Source organism: Equus asinus, chromosome 7 (assembly GCF_041296235.1).
Source record: "Equus asinus isolate D_3611 breed Donkey chromosome 7, EquAss-T2T_v2, whole genome shotgun sequence".
Lineage (NCBI taxonomy): Eukaryota > Metazoa > Chordata > Mammalia > Perissodactyla > Equidae > Equus > Equus asinus.
In genome coordinates this window covers 72,801,869-72,826,945 of record NC_091796.1, presented here as the reverse complement: position 1 = coordinate 72,826,945, position 25,077 = coordinate 72,801,869, and the positions used below count along the sequence as shown (strand labels likewise).

At 38.5% G+C, this 25,077-nt stretch overlaps 1 protein-coding gene across 1 annotated transcript in view; it reads left to right on the top strand.

Moving 5' to 3' along the window:
- KCNH5 (potassium voltage-gated channel subfamily H member 5) overlaps window positions 1-25,077 on the top strand; it is a 315,710-nt gene that overhangs the window by 95,346 nt on the left and 195,287 nt on the right. The gene's annotated exons all lie outside the window — the stretch shown is intronic.

Here is a 25,077-nt window from a genome sequence, read left to right as displayed (position 1 = left end):
TTCTCCCACCACTTTTTACCATCTACCTACACTGGAAATGTTCACATAGACTCCTTTGAGTTTTCAAAACTTCATTTGGTTCAGTATTGGTTCCATTCCTTCTCTACTTCATGCATAACTGATTATATCTCTAAATTTCTTTCTCCTCTCTTCTTTCCCTTTTCTTCAGTTCCTGTCTTGATTTCAAGATGAAGACCTGGGCTTAAAGTTGGTCTTTTTTATTCCTGAGTATGCACTATTTCCTTTCGATATCTGAGCAGTAGTTTTCTGTTTATAAATCAATTTCTGGCATCTTTTGCTTGTTGAATTTGATTTAATTTTTATGCCTCTGAACAGGTCTGGTTTCTATAGCCAGAATCTTCCAAGGAGATGCCTTTTAGTTTCTTTCTTAGTCCTTGGTAATTTCAAGGTGTGTTTCCTTTGCAACAACCCGAAAAGATGATAGAAAACTGTCAAGACCCATGAAGTGTTACAGTAACTTCCCACAATTCCAAAATGTATTAGACACACATGCACAAAATATCAATCAAATGCAGCTATTGTGGCTGTTTGTAATCTTAGTGTTATCTTTTTCCTACAATAACTCCAAGGAAAACAAACAAAAATAAAGCACCAGAGTTCCTAGAACCTGATATGTATTATCAGCCAGAGACCTAGTTAGGGATTTAGTGGTGTATGTTTGTATGTGTGTGCTGGGGAAGGAGTGTAAGGGAAGAGGGGGATAGGAAACAGAAAGTTTCATGCTTTCAGTTGTGCTAGGATTCTAGCCAATCTAGGCTGGCTATTTGAGAAGCACCACATGGGACCTTATAACACAGGAACCGAAAAAGATGTTTTATCAAAAGCTTGATGGAGACGCCAACTACCTGTTTTCTGTTGAAAAAATAATCACTACTTATAAATGATGGCCTCTTTTTCTGGAGAAAATCATCTGAAATTTTGTGACTTCTAGCAAAATTTAGAAACTTCAATGGCAGCAATTCTAGTTCCTACATTCTTCCTGAGTCCTCTTCTTTCTTTAACGGGCTTTCTTCTCTGACTCCTAGGTTCTTTCCCCCGATGCTGAATTTCATGTGGATTCTGCCCAGGGCACAGTCTCAAGGTTCTCCTTGTTGATAACAGACATATCTTCAAAGAAAACTTATGACCGTGGCCTCCCTTCAATCCCAGTCACCTGTGTTCTTTCTTGTTCCCTTTTATGTCAGCAGTATCCCAGAGTATTTCTCTTACATGCTACCTAGGAGTTTCTTAGTCTTAAATCCTTTGATTCTACGTGTGCCCAGGGTGGAGAATCCTCCTGCTCAGATTCCAGAACTGGAAGGGTTGTTTGGATCTCCTCAACATATGTCTACCACTATGCATTCTTTACCTCAAAGTTGTCTTAGTTTTGGTGTGCTCTATGCCTTGAGTGAGCTCCGTGGCTCTGGCAGCAGCCATTTCACCCCAGCTCCCCCTCATTCCTCCGTATCTCTCCATTCATGAGTGAACCTGACTACTCTACTGACCTTCATGAAGTTCAGTACCAAAGGGCTTTTGTGAAAGAGGATATTTTTGCAGTTTAGTTCTATAGCAATTGTGGAAAATGGCATACATGTTTTTAGATCAAGATGTGGGTAATCTCTTTACTAATTTACTCAATAAATACTTAATCATGCCTTCCCGAAATGTTTTCTAATCCATTTCATTTATATAATCTAATTGAACCCCTAATAATTTTATTTTTTCCAAAGATTAGCATATTGGCTAATTTTACTTCTATTCAGAAAGCCCCTTAGTACACAGATGATTTGTTTTGGCGGCTATGAGACAAAGGCATATGAGTATGGAATTTTTCTGATATAATTATCCTTTTGTCCTAATGTATTTTTATGAATCTTTTTCTAAATATTTATCAACAAAGCAGTTGCTTACTTAGTTCCTTCTTCATTACTAAATAATCACATAACTGCATTTTAGTTTAATCCATTATAAAAACCTATACTTTTGCATCTTTCATTATAATTTTATAAAACAAGAAACATATAAAATAAAAATATAAGTTATGAATAACTTTTTGCCCTAATTTATGTATAACCGTAAATCTCTCTCTCTTTCTCTCTAATTTTTGTTTGCTTGCTTTGTTTTAATACACCATTAAGTATTAAATTAGTAAACATATAGACAGCATACTCAAAGGACTACAAGGTTAGACTTTGGTTATTTATTTTTTTTAAAAGCATTTTTCACTCTTTCCACTGTTGCCTGCTTGGTTGCTAAATTGAGGCAGCCTGATTCGCGTCATGTATGACAGTCAGAATCTGTCCTGCTAGGATGCCATGCAAAGAAAGTCTTTAAAAGTAAAGCAAAGCAAAACTAAAAACTATAGATATGAAAACTGCTGAGGTTTAATTGGTAGACAGGAAATAATCCAGTTGTAACAATGCTAATTTGCAATTTTCAAATAGGATGTAGTTGATGGTAGCTCAAACATCTAAGAACTTTCTGTAATTGGCTGGTATGATGCATAATGCAGCAGGCAAATGGTTTAGCACATTTAGAAGCATAGCAGGACCATCTGCCAGAGGGATGTGTACAAAGGGAGATTTCAATCTCCATGTGGGTGGTTGTGTGTCACCAGGGAGCATTTAGTGACACGCTGGTCACTCAACATCAAGCAGGGGAGACTGATGCCACACATCATATTCTCCAGTTGATGAGCTCCTTTAGCATCCTCTGTGGAGTTCAGATAAAAGCCAAGATGAGATTATGGGCATTACCCTTACCTTCCTCCATAGGAAAAGGAAATAAATAGAAGACGGGGAGACCCAGGGATTTGGAGAATATAGAATAAGTTGAGGGCAAAGGTCTGTGTGACCTTGGAGAGTCTTTGAATCTCTCTGGGTTTTAGTTTTTTCAATTGTGAAATGAAGGAGTTGAAATAAATGACTTTTAGAGTCCCTCTCAGTGCTAACATTCTATATGTCTAAGATTCTGTCAGTGTAGTTCTGCCGTGGTCCATAGGATTGGGCTGGTTATTGGAGATGAGGTTAATATGGAAAAGGAAGAGGTGTTGCTTAAAGGTTTTAGGGCTTTTCACGTATACTGCATACCTTATTTTATGGAGAGTAAGATATGTCTTGTATGGAATATGTTCAGTAAAGAGTGAAGAGGAGAGACTGTCAGGGAATATTATAGAGAAAAGAAAATATGCTTTTGGAAAGAGGTGTTTTTTTTTCATATCAAAATTAAGCAGCTAGGAAGACTGAAAGACATTTGCTTCAGGGCTTAGGAACCAGGCCCAGGGAAAGTCTGTACACCATGCCCGTGGGGACTCTGAATGGTATTTGGCCCAGACGGACATCCAGGCAGGATTAAAAGTGAGTTGTTACCCTTTTCCAATATTAAAAAAAATTCCTCTACAAATCTTAATGTGAGACTTCAGGTGACTCAGATATAATATTTAGTTATATGTTAGATTTTAAGTTTTTTCTTGCCCTTGCTATTGTGGTATAGGGAGGAAATGGAGTGTGAACATGCCGATTTTAATTTCTGGTTTTAGTTTTAGCCAGATGGAGAGAGCTTTAAGCTTAATGTTTATTTTGGAAACTGGGTCAATTCTTTGTGTCTGCTTTACCCCTGCTTGTAAAAAAGACTTTTTCTTCTCTTTTTCTTTAATGAGCTGCATATCCCATGAAGAAAAACATTTCCTGGAGCCCAAAGTTAAGGATTCTAGGCACCTTTTTTTCATGGTTTAGTAGTTTCAGATGTATAATCAAGTAGTTAGAAAAAGATCATGTGAAGTACACTTTATCCCCTGTTTCTTATTCAAAATAGAACTTGTATCTTCTGCAGGAAGATTCTTCTATACTCATGTTTCTTTTTATGCATAGTCACATTTTCACAAAGCCTCTTAGATTCTGTAAAGGTTGAGTTTTCCAAGAAAACAATAGGAAATTTTTTCGGTGGTGTATTAACTAGCCTGGTCTCTTTGTGAGGGCTTTGTCTCTGGAACCATCTTGTGTCCCTGTATCACTCAAAATTATTTAATTCTTTCAGCATTGTGGCAGGTGTTCTTGTAGGTATTGGTTTAGGGAGACAAACTAGATACTTCCTGGCCCTCAGTAAGTTAGTGGTATGGTGAGTGTCAGACAAGAAAATCACTGAATCATCTCTCTCTCTCTCTCCCATTCTCTCCATCCCCATCCCTATCCCATGTCCGTCTCCACCCTCATTTCCATCCCATCCCCATCTCCATTTCCATATTTATCCCCATCTTCAACTCCATCCTCATCTCCATCTCCAACTCTGTCTTCATCTCATCTTTCTTTAAACTGTGAACTTAGAGCTATGACTTCGAACAGAAGAATAAAAAAGTTAGGCTGAGGGGCTGGCCCCGTGGTTGAGTGGTTAAGTTCATGCACTCTGCTTCGGTAGCCCAGGGTTTCGCCAGTTTGGATCCGGGGCTCGGATCCTGGGCGTGGATGTGGCACCGCTCCTCAGGCCATGCTGAGGCAGTGTCCCATATAGCACAACCAGAAGGACCTACAACTAGGATCTACAACTACATATAACTATGTACTGGGGGCTTCGGGGAAAAGAAGAAGAAGAAAAAAGATTGATAACAGATGTCAGCCCAGGACCCAATCTTAAAAAGAAAAAAAAGTTAGGCTGAGTAGTAAGGCTGGAAAGAACAGGGTCTATGCTGTCCTCTTCTTCACTGTATGTTTAGCACAAAGCCTTGTGTCTCATTGATAGTTGTAGTCATTAAACATATGTTGCATAAATGAATGAATGGAAAAAGTTCTCCTAGCCTGAGGAATCCACAAAGCTTTCTAGGAGGAAGTGACTCGAGCTCAGAATATAAAAACAAGTAAGTAAATGAGGCAAGACTTGGGTACTTTCTAGGTGAGCAGAACACATGCTCCTTTTAAAACACAGGAATGAAATGGGTCGGCTTTTTTGCTGAACTCCATGTATTTCACTTTGGCTTGAGTGGAAAGTAGATGTGGATGGGGAAGAGGGAAGGAACCAAGATGTCAAAAAGTCTTGCATAGCTTGATAAGGAGTTTGCCTTTTATCTTAAAGGTTGTGGGACAAATAAGAAGAATTTTATTCTTTAGTATGAAAGATAGGTTGGGAGAGATAGAGGCTGTGTGCAGAGAAACCAGTTAGGAGGCTGGTGCGGTGATCCAGGAAGGTGTCAACTGAGGTGGTAGGGATACAGGGGATGGTGTAGTTTTGAATTGGCAAAATCTTTTTCTTTTTTTCTGTAAAAGACCAGATGGTAACTATCTTGGGCATCATGGGCTGTAAGGTCTCTGTTGCAAATACTCATCTCTGCTGTTGTGGTGCTAGAGCAACCACAGACAGTACATGAATGGATGAGCAGAGCTGTGTTCCAATAAAACTTTAAATGGGTGGCAGGCCAGATGTGGCAGGTGGGCTGTAGTGTCCCATGGTCTAGTGTGGACAGCATGGTTTGTGAAAAAGACCATGGACTTTGGAGTCAGAAAAACCTAGGTTCAATTTGTTTCATCGCTTATTAAGAACTTACATCAATTATCTAAACCATCATCTGTAAAATGGAGATAATAGACCCTACCTTACAGTGATTTGGAAAACTCAAAAAGAGTTTGTATGTACAGTTCCTGAAACACTTTCTTAAGTTGTTATTGGTAAGTGAAATCAATGTGTGGGATATGGTAGAAAGGTCAGTTCAAAAGGACTTGTAGATTTCTGGCTAATTCAGCTGAGTGAATGACAAAGCTCTTTTCTAAGATAGGAAAGAAAGAGCAGGTATACCTGAGGCAAGAGGGTAATTTTTTGTGGACCTGTTGAACGTGAGGGGGCTTCAGGTCATAGTTGGAAATGTTCGTTAGTTAGGCAGTGAAAAGTGTGGTTTGGGGTTCCAGAGATGTGAGGCATGGAGAGATCTCTTTGGGAGTCACAATGTAGAGAAAGTAACTGATGTCAAGAGAGTGTAGGATAGAGTTGGAATGATGGTGGCTGAGGGGGGACACTTGAGGAAGGAGAGCCACAGAAGGGTGAAGAACAGAACCCAGAAAGGTAAAAGGGAAGAAGAAGAGTCTGGCTCTGGAAGAAGAGTTTGTTACTAAAAAGGATGAGAGAACTTCAAGATGGAAGAGGAGCAGAAAGACAAATGGGACATCGAATCAGGAGTTCTGCCTGGCATTAGGAGGTCATTGGTTCCTGAGTAGTTTCATTGGATGGTTGAGGGGAGAAAGCCACATGAGGAATTTGTCTTCAAACCTTTTTTTTTCTAATACGAAGGGAAGTAATTTTGTCAGTAACCATTAAGCTAGTACGGTAGATTATGCTTACAGAGTATTTTTCACGACCAATGATTCTTTCTTCTGAATAAACTTTCAAATTCAACAACAAATATTTAAATTAGATTATTTGATGAATTACATAAACATGGGGTTTTCCTTTCGTGTTACAAAATGGAAAATAAAATTGACTTGGGAAGAAGTTTTTATGAAATTCCACTTTCTAAGATAGGTATTTTAGTCACAGGAGAATTTTATTTACTGATGACTACAAAATTATATGGTGACCTTCCAATAAATTTAGTGTTTATCCCTATGAATGTGTATATTGCCTGGGATAGGTTGTTAAGCTGGTAGGTGAAGTAGTGCTCTGCTAGAGAAAATACACTGGTGACTTACATAAGCCTTACATACATCAAGGATCAACTGATATATGATTTTAGTTTTGCTGGAAATAAAATACTTAGAAATTTTTTTCACAGGTTGAAAGACTAACAAATTCATGGATGAATAGATTTAGAATTTTTAAAAATGAATGTCATGTCCAACGGGCTTTATGCATGAATTTGAGAATTGCTTTGGTATGCTCAGAGAGGGGATTTTCTTTGGAGCAAATTCTAAGCCAGTTCCTAAGTGACTGCTTCTTACCTATTACTTAATATTTACATAAATTGTGATGACTGAGTCAGGCCTCCCTGGGAATTCAGGTGCCAAGCACATGGGCTTTGAGAACAACATCCAAGTCGACTCTCAGGAAATACTGGAGGATTTCAAAAATTCTCTCTGAGGCTAGTTCCGGAGCTACCCTTTTAGATCCTATCTTCATTAAAGTTAATTTATGTTTAGCAATCTCCAAAAGTATTAAAACTGTGAAAGTCTAATTTGGGAGTCTTACCGAAAGCCTTAAATGAATGTAAGGGAAGGACGTTAAACTGATGCCTCCAGTTACACTTTGGCAAAGCAGACAGGTCTAGAGTTGACTCTTCTAATGAGACTTTGAGGTGGGAGCCATTGTCCTCAGGAACTTTTTTACACTGAGCTGTCTATGACTTTGCCTGTCAGATTCCTCAGAAAAAGCCTCAAAGGACTCCTGTAGTAGGTGTGTTTCCCCAATTCCCTTCCCTTAGCAGGGCCTACCTAGAGAACATCACTCCCCTCCTCCCTACACACACCAACACTCTAGGTTCCATCATCTTCTGTCCTTTTGCTGCACCACGCCCTGAAAAATTCCCGGTCTGGATTGACCTGCCTTTTTTGCTGCTGTTTCAGGACTGCCAAGCACTAGCTGGAGTAAACCACAGTCATGTGAACAGGTGCCACTAAATGCATGGTTCACAGTCTTACAAATCTTAACTTATTTTAGGTCATCTCTCTCACATTTTGCTAAATAGCTATTTGTGTGCAACTCTCACATCATGTTTTCTTCCCACCTCTCCTAAACTTATGACCACCCTTCTTCATCTCAGCAGATGGCCTTGCTTTCATTTCTCTGAAAAAGAAAGGATAGCTGTAGCAGACGTGCATTCCTGTACATTCCTGACCCTCCTTTTCCACAGGAGGGCTGGAGGAGGGATAGGGTGGGAGTAGGGCAGCCAAACCACATAGGACTTTATAGGCCAAAGTAGTGGCTTTTATTCTGAGTCAGATGGGAAGACTCTTAAGGGTTTTGGACCAAGGGTGGTATGATTTGTCTTATGCTTTGCAAATATCAATCTGGCTGCTGTGTGGAATATAGACTGCAAGGGGTCAAGGATGGAAGAGAGCAGCTAGGTTAATAGTCAAGGTGAGAGATGATAGTGGTGGTAGTTAGAATCGGTTAGATTCTTGACAAATCATTAGGACCAACAAAATACAAGGGTATGAGAGAAAGTGAGAGTCAAGATTTACTCACAGGCTTTTGGTGCCAGCAACTGTGAATGTTAGGTTGGACATTTGTCGTGTCGAGTGGGCAGTTACTTGTATACGTCTAGACTTCTGTGGAGTGGTCCAGGGTGTGGACATAGATTTGCTTTGTCCTTTGATGTTTTATTCCCTTCAACTGTTCACCCTTATTTCTTCTATGTTGTCCATCTCTCTATCTCTCTGCTGACTCTTTTTCATTAGCACCTAAACGTGTTCATATCTCTTCAATCCTAAAAAATATGCCTATGTGAATAAAACACTCAACTTTGCACTTTCTTTGCCTATTATCTATCTACCAATTCGTCCCTTTTTAAGCAAGCTTCCTAAAGCATGTGTCTCCATTTACTACTTATTGAAAGGGACTTCATCCCCTGTACCACCTCTCAAAGTACATTTGCTGGATTTCACGGACACATTTTCATCCATATAGAAACCTCTCCTTTGGCTTCTTTGATGTTGATCTCTCCCTGGGCCTCCTCCCACTGCTCTAGCTGTTTCTTCTCTGTTTGCTTTGCTGGATGAGTAGACTCTGTCTCTTAAATATTGAATGCTGTGATATTGGGAACAAATTATTGAAAGATCAAGGGCAGCTCTCCTGATTGGCTGAGCAGTGTCTCCCTACAAGGCATGATTTAAGAGGAGCCAGCCAACTTCCAGATATCTCCCTGGTCACTTTGCCTGATGATCCCTGCTTTGTGTGTCATTCCCCCGAGAAGGCCCCTGTGAAACTGCCGTTTCATTCTCTGAAAGGTGGAAGTCTCTAGCTACCAGTATGGACTGAGTTTTACACTAGCTTCAAATGTCGCAATGAACAGAAAAGAGATGCTGAGATTTCAGTGAGGCATGGAGAAAACATTTGGAGCACGGAGTGCTGCCTGGCTGATGTAGGTGGCAAGGAGCTCAGGTGATGATGCCCACATGGAAGAGATTCTTCAAGAAGGACTCTTTTTTTTCTTGCTCTATGGTGGAAAAAATAATTGGAGGTTGATAATTCACACCCATTTTCTCTCGTTTCCTGCCAGGAGAACTTCTTCCCCAGTCTGTCTAAAGTGTCCGTGTCCTCTGTCTCTTTGTTATGGTCTGTAATTATAGTCTTCAGTTATTTCTTGAAGTATTTACTGTTCGTCTATCCAACTAGAATGGGAGCCACAAAGAAGGCAAGGAGCTTGTCTGTCTGATTCAACCCTGTATCCTGGTGTAACAGAAGCATAGTAGGTGCTCAATCAATCCTTTTTGAACAAATGAATGAATTCTGATACTCCGTATTTGAAAACTTATAAATTCAGAGCAAAGCAAAGCCACACTAGTTCTCCAGACCTAAGTATTTCAGTGGTGGGTTTACATAAGAGATACAATGAAACTTGGATTTGTGAATATGTGGCTGACTTCATTTTGCTATTACAGAGCTCAGTTAATTTATGACCTCTCCTTTCCCTCTTCCACCTTTCAAATGCCCGTTGATGCTGTGTCTGTCTTATGTTTTCCTACTCACTCTGTCTGTTACATCCCAGACTTCTGGTTGGGAAGCAGGATACACTTCTCTGTTTTTGGATTTCTCCTCAACCTATTTCAGGTTTATTTTTTTCACCTATATTTGTTTCTATTCTGCCCACCTTTTTTTCACTCCCCCTACCGCCACTCCATGTTTTCTGGGAAAAGAGCTAAATTTTACTAGTAAAAACAAAACACAACAAGAACCAAAAAGAAAGCCATTTGCTGTCTCAAGGGCCTGGCACTTGCAAAGGAAATCTACGCTTTCAAGATTATTGTTTTGGCTATGGGCTTAAAAAAAGTCTAACTTGAAACTCAAAGCTATGCTGCCTTCTTTGTTCTTGGCTATATCCACACACCGCTTGAGAAATGACTGCCACTGTTCAGTGGGAGGACTGCAGAGAGGCCATTAGGAAGAACTAGGAATTAGAGTGACCTAAAATACTCTGTGTGTGTGTGTGTGTGTGTGTGTGTGTGTGTGTCCGTGTACACGCACTCGCATGTTCTTCAAGCTCAAACATGAGTGAGTCCTGGCGTAGATGAATTTGCCAAACTCCCAATCTCTTTGTGTTCATTGGCCTTAGAAGGGAGCCACCTGGAAATTTAAATGGTTTGGAAACAGCTGTCTGTACTATAGACAGAATTTGATGATGAAGTTTGGATATTCTATTCTACAGGAAACATAAGATTAGGATTGTTTCAATTTAGACTAGAAGCACGAATATTGTTTTTGTTGTTTTTGTCTGCTAAAGAAACAAAATCATAAAAGTGTATTTTAGAGAAATATGCATCTTGAAACAAGTGTTTCCATGCTCTCACAGGGAAATTTCAGTGGCTTCTGATGTTTGATGAGAGCCTTCCTATGGCTGTGTGACTCTAGCTGCTAACTTAGTCATCAGAGAGAAGTTTCCAGAGAGGAAATGGTGATGGTAATGGGATTTGGTTAATGTGACAACACTGGAGAAGACAGCTGAGACAAACAGGAAAGGAGCAGGGCCCACAGAGGAAGGGTAGGAAATCCCAAATATTTTCTGAAATTTCTCGGTTTCTTTTAAATTTTATCTTCATGGTAATTCAGATTATCTGCCTGTTCTTTTTTTTAATTTAATTTTTAGATCAAAGTAATACATACACACAGTTAAAAGAGCTAAATAGTGCTGTAAGATTTGTTTCAACAAATAGAAGCTCACGGTTCCCCAGGACTTTTCCATTTCCCAGAGGTTACTTTAAAATATGTTCACTTTTTTGGTGATATTTATGTTTCTACCTCTAAATATCATGATTATTGGAGAGGATTTTCAGTTTTAGTCATTATCTATTGACTTCCATCTTTGGAAGATGAAAATATAGTTCTCTTTCCTGCCCCCTGTCCCTTAACCACCACTATATACACATACATATATTTTCCAATTTTCTGTCTTCTCAATATATTTAGATCATAGTTTTGGTTGAATCAACAGTCTGTTTTCATTATCATGACTATGCAAACACTATTTATACCTGAGTCATGCGATATACTATCATTATTTTTCTGTGTGACATTTAGTGTTCCCCAGGGTAATTATTGTCATTAATTTTTTTTTAAGTTTTCTATGTGCTTCTCTTTATTTCACTTCCAAACTCTCCTCTGCTGCATGACTCTCATCTCAGTATGCTCATAGTGGGTAGTGATCAACTTCTCGTCTTTGGAGGCATTGCTCCTGGAGCCTTCTGGCTTTCTCTAGTCTGGTCTAATCTCTATGGACCTGACTCACAGCTTCCAGACTGATATCTCCCTTCATCCGTGATCTTCAGGATTCCCTTGCCTTTCTCTTTTGTAGACCCCCTGTTTCCTCTATCTGTTTTGAAGGAACAACTCTTACAAGAGCCTCCAGAAAAAGAATGCATAAAAGATAATTTTTTTGAGATTGTATCTGTCTTAAAATATCTCATTTATCCTTACACTTAATTGATAGTTCATCTGGGTAGAGATTTAAAGGTTAGGGATGATTTTATGATAGAATTTTGAGGCATTCCTCCTTTTTCTTTTAGTTTTGGATGGAACTTTGGACTTATTTCACTTAGCATAATGCCCTTGAGGTCCATCTGTGTTGGCTCAAATAGCAAGGTTTTATTCTTTTTTATGGCTGAAAAATATGCCACCACATGCATATCACATTTTCCTTATCCATTCACCTGTTGATGGACTCTTAGGTTGTTTCTATATCTTGACTATTGTAAATAATGCTAAATAATGCTGCAGTGAACATAGGGTTGCATACATCTTTTCAAGTCAGTGTTTTTGTTTCCTGCAGATAAATACCCAGAAGTGGAATTGCTGTATCATAAGGTAGTTCTATTTTTAATTTTTTGAGGAAGCTACATTACTGTTTTCCATAGAGGCTGCTTCAATTTACATTCCTACCAACAGGGCACAAGTGTTCCCTTTTCTCCACATCTTTGCCAACTCTTGTCATTTCTTGTCTTTTTGTCTTTTGCCATTCTAACAGGTGTCAGATGGTATCTCATTGTGGTTTTGATTTGCATTTCCCTCATGATTAGTGATGTTGACCATCTTTTCATGTACCTGTTGGCTATTTGTTATGTCTTCTTTGGAAAAATGTCTATTCAGATCTTCTGCCAATTTTTTATTGGATTGTTTGCTTTTTTGTTATTGAGTTGTATGAGTTCTTTATATATTTTGGGTATTAACCTCTTATCAGATATGTGAATTGCAAATATTTTCTCCCAGATGGTAGGTTGTCTTTTCATTCTGTTGATGGTTTTCTTTGCTGTGCAGAAGATTTTAGTTTGATGCAGTCTCATTTATTTTTGCTTTTGCTTTTGGTGTTAGATCTATTCAGGTCTTAATTCTTATAAATAATATGTTTTTATCTCTCCCTCCTTTCTGGAAACCTTTAGAATCTTCTTTTGGTACCTAATGTTATGAAACACTATGGGACACATCTTTTTCTATGAGTCTATTTTCATCCACTCTTCTAGATTCTCAATGGTCACGTTTCATCACTTGAAAATACCTATTATTCACTCCTGAGAAATTTTCTTGAATTATTTTGTTGATAAGTTCTGTCAGTTCTGGTTCTTGCTTCTCTTTCCTTTGTTTATTATCCAGATTTATACAGCTCTGGATATAACAATTCCCACTGATATTTACCACTGGTTTCAAGCTAGTTGGTTAGTAGGGACTTGCTGAACTCATCAGAGATCCATTGCTATAATATCTGTCTACTTAGTCTCTAAGTCTACCCAAGTGTCTGCATGGCTTCTCAGCTATGCTGTGTGGTCCCTGACCTTTGGAAGTCCTGTGCTGTTATGACAATCTCTGCTCAATCATTCTCTCTGGCATTCTTCCCCTCTGTATTCATTAGAGCCAAGTTTACTCTTATACTACATCAATCCTCAAGCCCATCTCCAGCATAGCATCTTTAGCCAATTCCTTAAGTATGTAGACTTACACTGTAAAAATGATCAAATACCCTGTCCTTAGCTAGATTGAGTCAAAGGTCTATCCTTTTCACATAGGTTTCTACTTTAGGGTTAAAGAAAGGCAGGAAATTTACCAGCATCATGAATGAAGCTGCACCTAAATATCTTCAATTTCTTAGAGTCAGGCTTCTTTTACACTCTTAGGGATTATAAGTGGTCGGCAATAAAGGAGTGAAAGGAAAAACCACTCTTAGTGCTATGGGTTCAATTAAAGCAATCAGGGCTAAAATTTCTCTTCTGTCAGCCTTTAATAACAGCTTTCTATAGTACACAGTGAATTCAGCACAGTGATGTTTGGATTTTGTTGATAAACCTGTTATGGGTGTTTTTCAGTTTGTTTGGGCTGAAATATTGTCAGCTGGAACACCTCACTGAGGCAGTCAGTGTAGGATGGGAACATATGTGTCTTTGATGAAAGCTACTTTGCAGTGAAAATCACTGGGATTCCTATGAAGCTATATCTTGTGAACATTGTTATATAAGTGCTACCTTTAAAACCTGTGTCTTGAGTCTCGAGTAAATAGGTTTATAGGGCCTACAGCTGAGCAGGAGCGAAAATGAAATGTCTCACTATTGTGGTTGTGGAACTTTTCTGTTGTCAGATAGAACTTTGCCTACATAAATTTAAAGCAGGGGAAGCCTGACTAATAAAAAGCACCATGGTTAGTGGTAAAAAGTCAGCTTTAAAAATATCGTGATTAAAGGCTCTGTCCCCATTACTAATTGAGTATCCAGAATTTCTGGAATAGAGTGAAGAAGGGAGAAAATGGTGGGGGAGATGGTCAGAAAGATAATGGGATCATTCGGGGCCCTGGAGACCACGTTATTGTGTGCATGGGAACCTCTAAAGGGTTCCGAGCAGAAAGCGACATGATTTGGCATTTTAACAGGGTCACTCTGGCCACTGTGTTGAAAATAAATTCTAGGTAACAGGAGGGAAGAGATAATTCGGGGAGGCTCTGCAATAATCTCAGTGAGAGATGGTGGTGGCTTGGACTGAGGTAGCAGCAGTGGAGAGAGTGGGCAGTGGTTGGGTTCTGGTTATATTTGAAGATAGAACCAGCAGGACTTGCTGACATATCAGATGCAGGGTGTTAAAAGAAGAGAGAAATTAAGTATGCCTCCAAGTTATTTATTTTTTATTTTTTGGTCTGGGCATATTTATGGATGGAGATGATTATGGGGAAAGCAGAGGGATTTTATTGGAGGGGGATGTGGCGGAATTAGGAGTTAAATTTTGATGTCGTGTTAAGTGTGAGATCCTTGTTAGATGTATAAGTGCAGCTGTCAAATAGGCAGTTGGATAGAGAAGTCTGGATTTCAGGGGAGAGAGTCAGGCTGGAAACACAAATTTGTGAATGGTTGGTGTGGAGCTGATATGTAAAGTGTGGTTGAGACTCATTGAACTCTCTGCAGGAGTGAATGTGGATGGAGAAGGTGTCTAAGAACTAAGCCCTGGGGCTTTCCAATATTTAGTGGTTGGTAAGATAAAGCGAAGCCAGAGAAGAGACTGAGAAGGAGCTGTTGGTGAGGTAGCAGGAAATCTAGGACTGAAGTGTCCTGTGAGCCAGGTGAGGAAAGTGTTGCAAGGACAGATGAGTGAGCAGCTGTGACAAGTGCCACTTACAGGTTAAGCAGGATGAGGCTTTGGAACTGACCATTCGATTTTGCAGTCTTGGGGTCACTGGTGATCTTGAGCAGATTTGATGGAATCTTGGGGGAGAAAGCTCTTACTAACCTCTTTAAGCTGCATTTTCCTCACCTGTAGAATGGGGTGATATTACCCACTTCATAGGGTTTTTGTGAGAAGTAAATAAATTGATTCATATAAAGCACTCAGAACAGTGCCTAGCACATTGTAAATGGTAAATAAATATTTATTTTTGTTGTTTCTAGAAACCTATATTCAGGTGGACATTAATTGTCAGGCTTGACCCTTTGGGGAGGTCATACAACTAATTAAGAATCCACCTAAATGAATGAACATCCAGTCCAGGTACCTCCCTGCCGGGCTCTCATTGAGGACCTTGTCCAGAGTCTCACCAAAATATAGGTAAATCTGCACAGTGTGGTAAATCTATCAAGCAAGAAATGAGGCTTTCACAGCCTGCCTTCTCCTGCAGGATCACTTGCTGGGTTGTAGAGATCAGTCCTCTTGTTTCTGGGTGCTTATCTATTCTAAATCTCAACCGAGGGTAATGCCTTGTTCCTGGATTTGCGGTCAGAATTCATCAATTTTGTTATTATTATTTGAAAATTACAATTGGGCTTGCCTTATTTCTAGTTTTGTGCCAACTCTATCTTCCTCAAACATAGGTGGCAGGGGCACAGTTATCTCTTTGGCAGGTTCTCCTCAGTGTCTTGGCATGAAATCTGATGGGACCAGAACACATGAACTCTTTTAGGGCTATTAATAGTTTGTTTTCTTTCTTAATCAATTTGTCCCTGTTGGGTTCATGTCTTTCTCAGCAGTGCTCATTGTAATCCATATTCTAGTCTGAATATCATTCTGCTTGAAGTAAAGGAAAGGCTGAGCAGGAGTTGAGGACGGGTGTATCCTTTGTTTCATCCATCAACATTGACCCACGGCCCAAGGAGCAGGTGCTATGGACTGAATTGTGTCTCCCCAAAATACATGTGTTGCAAACCTAACCCCCATGTGATTGTATAGCAGACAGGGCCTTTGAGGAGATGATTAAGGTTAATGAAGTCTTAAGAGTGGAGCCCTGATCTGATAGAACTGGTGTCCTTATAAGAAGAAGAAGGGACAGCAGGGTTCTCTCTCCACCACTTGAGGACACAGCAAGAAGGTGGTCTTCTGCAAGCCAGGAAGAAAGCTCTCCCCAGATCTCAACCATGCTGGAACTCCACTGCCAGCCTCCAGAGCTGTGAGAAAACTAATTTTGTTCTTTAAGCCACCCGGTCTGTGGCATATTCTTATGGCAACTTGTGCAGACTAAGACAGTGGGGCTCTGCTTGCTTTCTATTTATTGTCCTTTCCATTGCTTTTCAAACATTAGTTCTTTGGGCACTTTATATCTCCTAACAATCTAGTTAACCATCTATGTAGATAAGCATCCCTATTTAGGCTTTGAAATACTGGCAGCTTCTCTAACTTCATCCAACATAGTACTTTGTGCTGAAAGCCCTCTAAAAGTTTCCTAAATTGATCAGAGCGGCTATGAAGATGTACTCCTAATTTATCAAGTTCCTTAGCATTGAATTACTTTAATTTCCTAGATTCAAAGGGTATGGTAGTTGATGCAAACCTACCCCCTCTTTCTTCCTTGGATCCTTTTCTTTCCTCTCTCCCTCTTATTTTCCTTCTGTACTAACCGCTTGCAATATTTCCAGCCTGAAACATCTTGAAATGTTTACTGTATGGTATTTCAGGATACATGAAACATTCATCCAGTATTGATCAGTGCTTTGTAATTTTTAAAGTTGTGCACCCTATAGTGGCAAGAAGAAAACCATAACAACGCCTCTGGTTTATGCATTAACAAAGAAAAAATGCCAGTGAGATCTTTTTTCTGATTGTTCTAGATTTTATTTTTCTTATATGGGCATTTCTTTACTCTTTAGTATTGCGTCAGAAAGCACTAAAAATTAAACTATTGTTTGTAGCCTCTGGAAATCCATAATCATAAATCTAACTTCAGATTCCAGAATTACGTCTACAAGGTTGTTTAGAGGCTGCTCTGTGGCCGCATGATCCAGACTGTGGACCGTCCCTTTCATCTAGGCACAAAAGAGAATAGCTACTTATTGGGAATTTAATGATTTAAGGACACCAAGTGTATGTGCCAGCATACAGCGGGAGGGGACTGCTTAATACTTTAATTTCTCTATCTCCTTCTGTGAAAGGCAGAATGAATATGTATCTATATTATCTCTAGCCATACCTATAGCTCTATATAACATTATACACTTAATTATATATAAATATATATTTTAGGCTGACACAAATCTGATGTGGAAGAATATTCATTATGGTACTCAAGAAAAAAAATAAAACAGTGTACCTGTGGAGATTTTTCGAAGAGAAGGAGGAAACATTTGGATGAACAGTTCAATATGCAAGCTACAGTTACACAAAAGAAAACCCATATGATTTAACGCCATGCATTAGTTTGTTTTAAACCTTTTGCGTTTTTTTTTTCAGTTTAAAATGAATATGTGCTTTAATTAGTTTTGAAGTGCGATAGGGAGGCGTATGTCTTTTAGTTAAACACAGAGTAATTTATGTGATATTCTCTCCCCTTATTCTTGGTGAAAGCTCTAAATTCTAGTTAACCAACGAATTGTGGTCCGTAGAGACCCAGGCCAGCCAATCCTTAATGTGTTGAGAATGTGGTTTGGCTTTTTTTTCTTATTGCATTTAGCTTATCTGCAAAGAAAGCATTTCTAGGTCTTCATTCATCTATTGATCAGTCAGTCAGACAGTTACTTGGCATGTTTCATAGTTAGGTATATCTACTATGTAATACAAATTTATGTGTGTATATATAGTTGTACCCTCAGTGCCTTGATATCTTTCTCCATCTGGCTCCCTGCCTGTCTCTCTCTCTTTCAAGAGACAGACAGAGAGAGAGATAGGTATAGGTATAAATCTAAATATACGGGCCTAAGGATACAAAATCAGGTAAAGTCCTTTTCCTGTTCTCCAAAGCTCAGCGATATCAAAGGAAAACTATCTTATTAGGCTGAATCTGAAAGATGTAAAACTTAGATACCTGATTACACTTATAAAAGGCAGATCCCAGAATGTATATCCTCTGCATCATTGTGTCCTGGAATAAGCCAGAAGAAGAGCTTGCTTATAGATATAATCATACAGTCCTATGTATGTCATAGAGTGGCTATGAGGCTAGATGAAAGAACACAGAATGAGCATGTTTTAAGCTTTTAAGCATGAAAAATTATTCTTGATATTCTTAGAATACTCAGAATCCAGCTCCTATGCATCTACCCCTGTTAAAATGGGGCAAATTAAGAAGCATTTTATTCATCATGTCTTGGCTGAGAAGGCTGGCGGGTGAAAGGACCTGTCTTGTCCGTTTTGAAATCAGTTCATAACCAGCCTGGCGGACCCTGTGAGACAGGTCAGTCCTGATTCTTTGGAGGCCTTGTGATCAGCCACCGAGATGGGGCAGAGCTGCGTCAGTGTGGCTCTCTGGTGTCATGCCCCCCAGGATGATTGCTTGCTCTTCCTGTGTCCAGAGGTGTGGCGCTCTAGTGACTCACTTACGGTCTTGAGAAATTGTGTGGCTTAGTCGAGATTTTCCAGGATGTTGATGACTCAAAACTCGATCAGACCAGGCTGGCGTCGTCTCCAAACCTTCCTCCACCATGCTTAATGTCTAGGTGAGAGCTAAAGCATTTTCTTCTTGTCACTAATGTCCTATTAGACACTGCATATTCTGTAATGGTTTTGAGATTCTATCCACAAAGTCATGAAAACACAAATCATACTTTCCTGTATTTTAAAGAACAAGCTTAATTTATCTTCCATTTATTTAGAGAAGTGAGAGGTTAATAAGTGCCTATTTTTCCTTTAGTTTGGATTAATGAGTAGATTTTTGGTAGCAAAAGAATGAAAATGGAGCCCTGTGTCCCTCAAACTGTGTTAAATTACAGAACACGCTGAGCCACGTTGACCACTTTTTGTTTCCGAGCTAATGTCAGCTTCTCCAGTCAGCCACGGAACGTGTTTTGCAGCTCTACAGCAAAGGATAAAAATAAAATAAATGTTTGGGAAAGTGCTCTGAGATACCTAAAGATAGAGAGCCACACAAAAGCACACAGGCGTTGGGAGGAATGACAAATTAATTGTGCTGCCTTTAAGTGATAACAGGACAATTAATGCTCTTAATTGCTTTATTGAAACAAAAAGCTCTTCTGCAGTTTGCGTAATTTCTTGTGTAATGAAAATGTTTCATAAATTTATAAATGGATGCGTGATTTCTGATTTAGGGAGTTCTGATCATGTATCTCTTTCTATATTTTTTACTTTATTTTTATTTTCAGAAAGTATTTTTCTTTCTTATTGTGTGAATCCAGAACTGAGTTCCTAATGAAGTAAATTATTATAAGTAGTTGGGGAAGGGAAGGAAAGTGGAATTCTTTTACAAAATCTAACATCTTTGAATAATTTATTGTTATTTTAGATTTAATGATTTACTGAATCTTATTTTCAAGATTGCAATTTTTATTTCTTGGTGGGAATATACCCTAAGTAAGTTTAATGCAGAGCAACACTGAGCTCAGGGGTTTTTAAGTTGTCCTGGAGGGTTGAAGATTTCTGAGGAGTCACCTTTGAACTGGGCTCACCTTGGAACTGGTGAGGTGGGTGAGCAGACAGGCCACCACACAGTAGGCCATGTGAGAGTTTTTACACCTCATTGTGTGCCTAGCTCTTAGTGCCCTCGATTCATTGGAATAAATGAACGAACATATTGACTCCCATCTTTCCATCTCTGCTTTAACTTGAGAGCTTTTGTTTTCCCTATTTTATTTATTTGCACTCAGAGTAAGTTTCCCAGAGTCCACCAGAGGAGTTCCAGAGATGATATAAAATATTCTTTGGGGGTTTCTGTCCTGTTGCTGCTACTCACACACGTCAGTATCCTGGCTCCGCTGGCTTTTATCTGCCTTCTCTTCCCCATTCCTCTCCACCATTCTTCCTAGGCCTCTGGCTCCCCTATACCATTTGCTCCAGTGGGGATTGGGGTCCTAAAGTGACGGCCAAGCACCAGTCTCCATCTCCCATTGAGTTGGCACAGTGATCAGATACACTGCCACCCCATTATCAAGATGGGCGAGTGCCCTGAAAACTGCCATGCACTGTATAAATGCAAAGTATTAATAATAGTTTTATATAAGAGTATATTGATTTGTCAAAGTAATTGATATCACCCTGCTAAGAGTGGACAACCTGGGACTTTGGCTCTCTGGTATGCATTCCTAAGCTTTCATTGGCCTCTCTTTCTACCCTTGGTTTGGAGATACTATTTTTAAATTTAATCATGTTCAGTTGACTGGTTGACCCTCGGTATTCTGAGACAGAGAAAATGATCCATCTTCTCATCGTTCTTAGGTGACTCGTGATGAACAGGTAGATGATAACAATAATAAATATTCATTGTACTTCCAGGACAGGCAAGGATGATTCCATACATTATCTCATTTTACAATGAACAGCTGACATTTTTTCTAGGATGTCAGATATGAATCTAAGTACTTTACATAAATTGACTCATTTCATCCTCGTAATAACCTTATGAGTTAAGTGATATTATTACCCATGTTTTACAGAGAAGAGAAAGTTGAGTACAGAGAGAGTAAGTAACTTGCTGAAGCCGTCCAGCTAGTAAGACCTGAAACTTGGTCAGGTGGTCTTATTCCACGCAGAGTGTGTGAGGCTCTTGGTTTAATCATCTCAGCAAGGCTGTAATTCCCTTTTTATGCAGCAGTGCCGTTTTTCCTTTTCTCTCTGTGGATCCCAGAATGCTTTTCTAACTTTATAAAACATATAGAAAAAACCCCTAGAGCAGTTATATCATTATTAAAATATCATCTCTAGGGAAATAGCTATGCGATTTGTTTTCTAATATGAAAACAGCTTCATTTTTTTCTGATTATAAAAATAATTTATACTTGTGAAGAAAAATGAAACTATACATAAAATCTAAATGAGAAATCATAGTCACCTGAAGCCCTACCTAGAGGGATTTCGGTGACTATGCTTTCTGACATTTCTCTACGCACATGCACGTGTATGCACAGAGCATTTTTCTAAATGAGACTGGACCATGCGTGTTATTTTGTAACCTCTTCCTATGCTCACAGTGTGTTGGGGATGTCTTTTCTGTGAGTGACTATAAGTATATACCATGCTTTTGAATGGCTATATGGTGCTGCTTTGTGTGGCTGTACCCCACTCTTCTAAAGCAATCCCATGTAGATAAACTTTTAAATTGCTTCCAATATTTACATTATAAACAATATTATGATAAACATGATTTCCACAAATATTTTGGTACAGGGACAGTTATCTTTTTGGAAGCAAATTCCCGGAAGTGGGGTAGTTGGCACAAAGGACATTTTTTATTTGGGTGCATAGTGCCAAACCTGAAAGGTTATAACAACTTCAAACTCTACCAATATATTTTGAGGGTGCCCATTTCTTTTATTTCTTGATTTTGTCAATTTTAAAATATTTTTGCCTGACTGATAGTTGAAAAAAATTTTTGTTTTTATTTCTAATACTCAATGATTAGTGAGGTTGAGCGTATTTATTATGTTTATTGATCATTTGTATATATTTTGCAAATTACCTATTAATGTCCCCTATCCATTGCTTTTATTTATGTGAATTTTCTTTTTTATTGATTTTTGTTATCTTTTTTCTTTCTTACATATTAAGGATATAACTTTTTGTTTGTCCTAGTTCTTTAGCCTTCTTTTAGTAGTTTTTATTTACTTATTTATCTTATTATTTTCCATACAGGAATTTTAAATTTTTTTGTGGTCTAACAAACCTCTTATTTTATGGATTCTTTTGGCTTTTGAACCATTTTTAGTAAAACCTTCTTTACCCCAACATTGTAGAAATGGATTTTTTAAAATGGGACACAGAACCAAGCCATGTAACTATCAGTTATCCGTCAATCACTTAAACGTTTACTAAGCTTTTACAAACACTTTCTCATTTAATTCAGTTTACATTTTAACATTATTGTTAATATTTCTCAGATGAGGAAAGCAAGACAAAAAGAAGAAATAACTTACCCCAAATCACACATCTAGTAAGGATTAGAATATAGATTAGTCTGATGGCAAAGCCATGCTTTTAGTCATGCATGACACTATGATCGCTCACAAAGATGGAAAGCAGAGGTGAAGGGGCCTGCCTCATGCTGGAAAGCATTCCCTACTTTGATAGGAAGATTAGGAACTGAATCCTTGACTGTTAATATGATGCTTCTTGCAGTAATCGGATTCCTGTTCAGTCTTTTGAAAGGAATTTCAGTGGAAAAGCAATTAGATGCTAAAAAAAAAAAGAGAGAGAGAGAGAGACATAGGAATGTTAAGGTATTTAGAATAATGTGGGGTATGCTTTGGACTTGAAGAATTAAGAGGATGATGTCCAAGTAGTTAAACGATTTTGTGAAAATGGGTCAATGAGAGAGCAGCACATTGGAATGCTTGGTCCATTTTCAGGCAGGCATATTGAGCAAATTCTTCCCTCATCTCATTTCCAGTAAATAGTCAGAGCAAGTATTAAGCAGGATTTTACATGTACAATTAGAAAGGATTTTAGGCCTGGTATTATACTGGATTTTGATGCAGATAAATTTCTCATTCACAGAACGCTTTCAGTCTTCAGGTCAGAATTGACTGTTAGAGTAAAGAGGTAAATAGATTTCAATGATATCACATCATAAACTTCCAGCATTTGTGTGAATGCACTGATATTTTTGGCAAACACCACTTGAGACAATGTAAAAAGTGACTTTTTTTGCCCTCTTGTCCCCCTCTCAGGGTAAATTTGAGTAGGGAGAAGTAAGCGCATAATTCCTGGTCTTGCGATGAGATGAACAGAGCTCAGTTTCATAAAAAAATTAGGAAATTTAACGCAGAACAATAGAAGCTGTATAACAATGGAAAGCTATGTAACAGGACTAAAGCAGATCTTAGGCTGACTGTGGCAAAACAAAGTGTTGTTTTCTAATCTACCCTCTCACGACAGTTAAACATGTTTTAAACTGTAGTGCAAGCTCCAATTTTTGTGTTAGTTTGTGTTGCCATTTCATTGGTTTGGATCCTCAAACCTTAATTTCTTGCATTTCTAGAAAACGAACCACTTTAGTTCCCACATGAATTGCTTCTAGATCTTTCAGGACTCTTCTCAGTGATCAAGTTGATAGAAAATTGCCTAGCTGTATCATGGGGGCTCTGCTCTTTTTACCTGTGTCTGGACGTCTTCCCTTACAGTTGAATTAAATCGATCATCTGTTGGGGTTGAGAGCTGCAAAGATGAGACGACTGTTTCTGAGACTCAGCATTTGTTCGCATGTGTGCCACACTGAGGGAACACGGTCTGACCCTCTGTGAGTCATGCGTCTCTCCTCTCTAATCAAACCAGTTCCAGGGCTTCTCTGTGTTTTCAAATCCCGTTAGTAGTGTTTTCTGGCCTGGAGGTTTTCAGAACAGAATCCAGGATTTATACGGCAGTGGGGAAAGATTTTTTTCTCATCAAAAAAGCAGAAAAGGCACTTCAGTGGCACAAAAACTTAATTGTTTTAGCGTTCTGATAAAAAGGCTTTTCCCCAAAGTTAATTACTCCTCCCATAAGAGTTGTTCTTTTTAATAAAATAAAGCACTGACCCTAAGAAGCAGCCAATTTTTTGACATGTTATAAAGAGTAACATTAACGAGTTTGGATGCTCAGGAAATTTATTGACCTTCTTTCAAGCTGCATCTTCCTTTCAATAGTGTTCCTCCAATCACCCAATTATTCCAAGTATGTTTGTAAAGAATATGAACATCAGCCACACTAGGGTTCAAATCCTGGTTTTGCCACTTACTGGGTGGGTGACTTTGGGCAAGTTGCTTATTTCTAAACCACAGTTTCTTCCTTTATCAAGTGGGAGTTATAATACCTTTCTCTCACTAAAGTTGCATTTAAGATTAAATGAGATAATGTACATAAAATGCTTTCACATTACCTAACATCAAGTAAGTGTTCAATAAAAGAGAATTTAGTACTATTGTTAGGCATCAATTGTCACCAAAATGTTGGCACTTCCATAAACAGCTAACGCTTTTGAATGCTTTTTGGAATAACATTTTTTCCCCACTTGCTTATGCTTTCACTTCATCAGAAATTGGGAGCCAATGTGTTCAATATTGGGAAACAAAGAATACATTGGAACGCAAAGAATTAATCTAAAGGAGTTCAGGAGGTAAACAGTTCCGCCTTTACTTTTACTGCCTTCCCTTGTTTAAGTATCACGTGTGCGTCTTCATGGCATTTGTAACCCTAGAAAAGTCGACTGGGAAAGAATAGAGCACACCACTCATACGTATGCCATATTTTGCTCTGGTGTTTATCATCAGATTTTTCTACAAATGACACTAGTTTGGGAACCTTACAAACTTTAAGTGTTTTATTCGATGTGATGCATGCCAAAACCTGTAGTTCCCCCATTTCAAGAAATAGGGAGGGAAGAACTTAGGAGAATGTACAAATTTGGATAGTGAGTTGATGGCATTAATTTAAGGCAGAAAAAATTAAAAAGCACCATTACTTCTACCCAAATAATTGACAAGAACCTCACAAGACTTTTGGTTATAAAATCACATAGCCAGTTAGGTAAAAAGATTGTTACTTTTCATACATTGTATAACTGGAGCAGGGGGATCTCTGGTTGAGACCTGTGGGGTATTGATCTGATTCCATAAACATTTATTAAATGTCTGTTCTGTGCTAGGCACTGACTCAGCTCTGAAATTTGAAATATGACTATTTTATCAAAGGTGTTCACTCTTTGTAACATCTCATATGGCAATATTACATAGAGTTAATTCCCAGATTATGAGAGGCACTTGTGTATTTCTACATATAAACACTAATACATTTGGAAGTAGCATATTAATTTAGTGGTAGGGTATTTAAATATAATTTAAAATTGTTCCTAATTCCTTAAGTAGTGAGAGAAGGGAACATAAAGAAAATATTAAAAAATCCAGCTTTATGATAATTTTTAATAAATACTCTTTTTGGTGCAATAATACTTCATACTCAAGCTGAAAAATGACACAAAGAAAGAAAGAAAGATTGGGTAAATACATGGCATTGATTTCTATATTGCCAAACTTTAAAAGCGTTATTTTATTAATTTCAAGTCAGTTTCTGGACTAG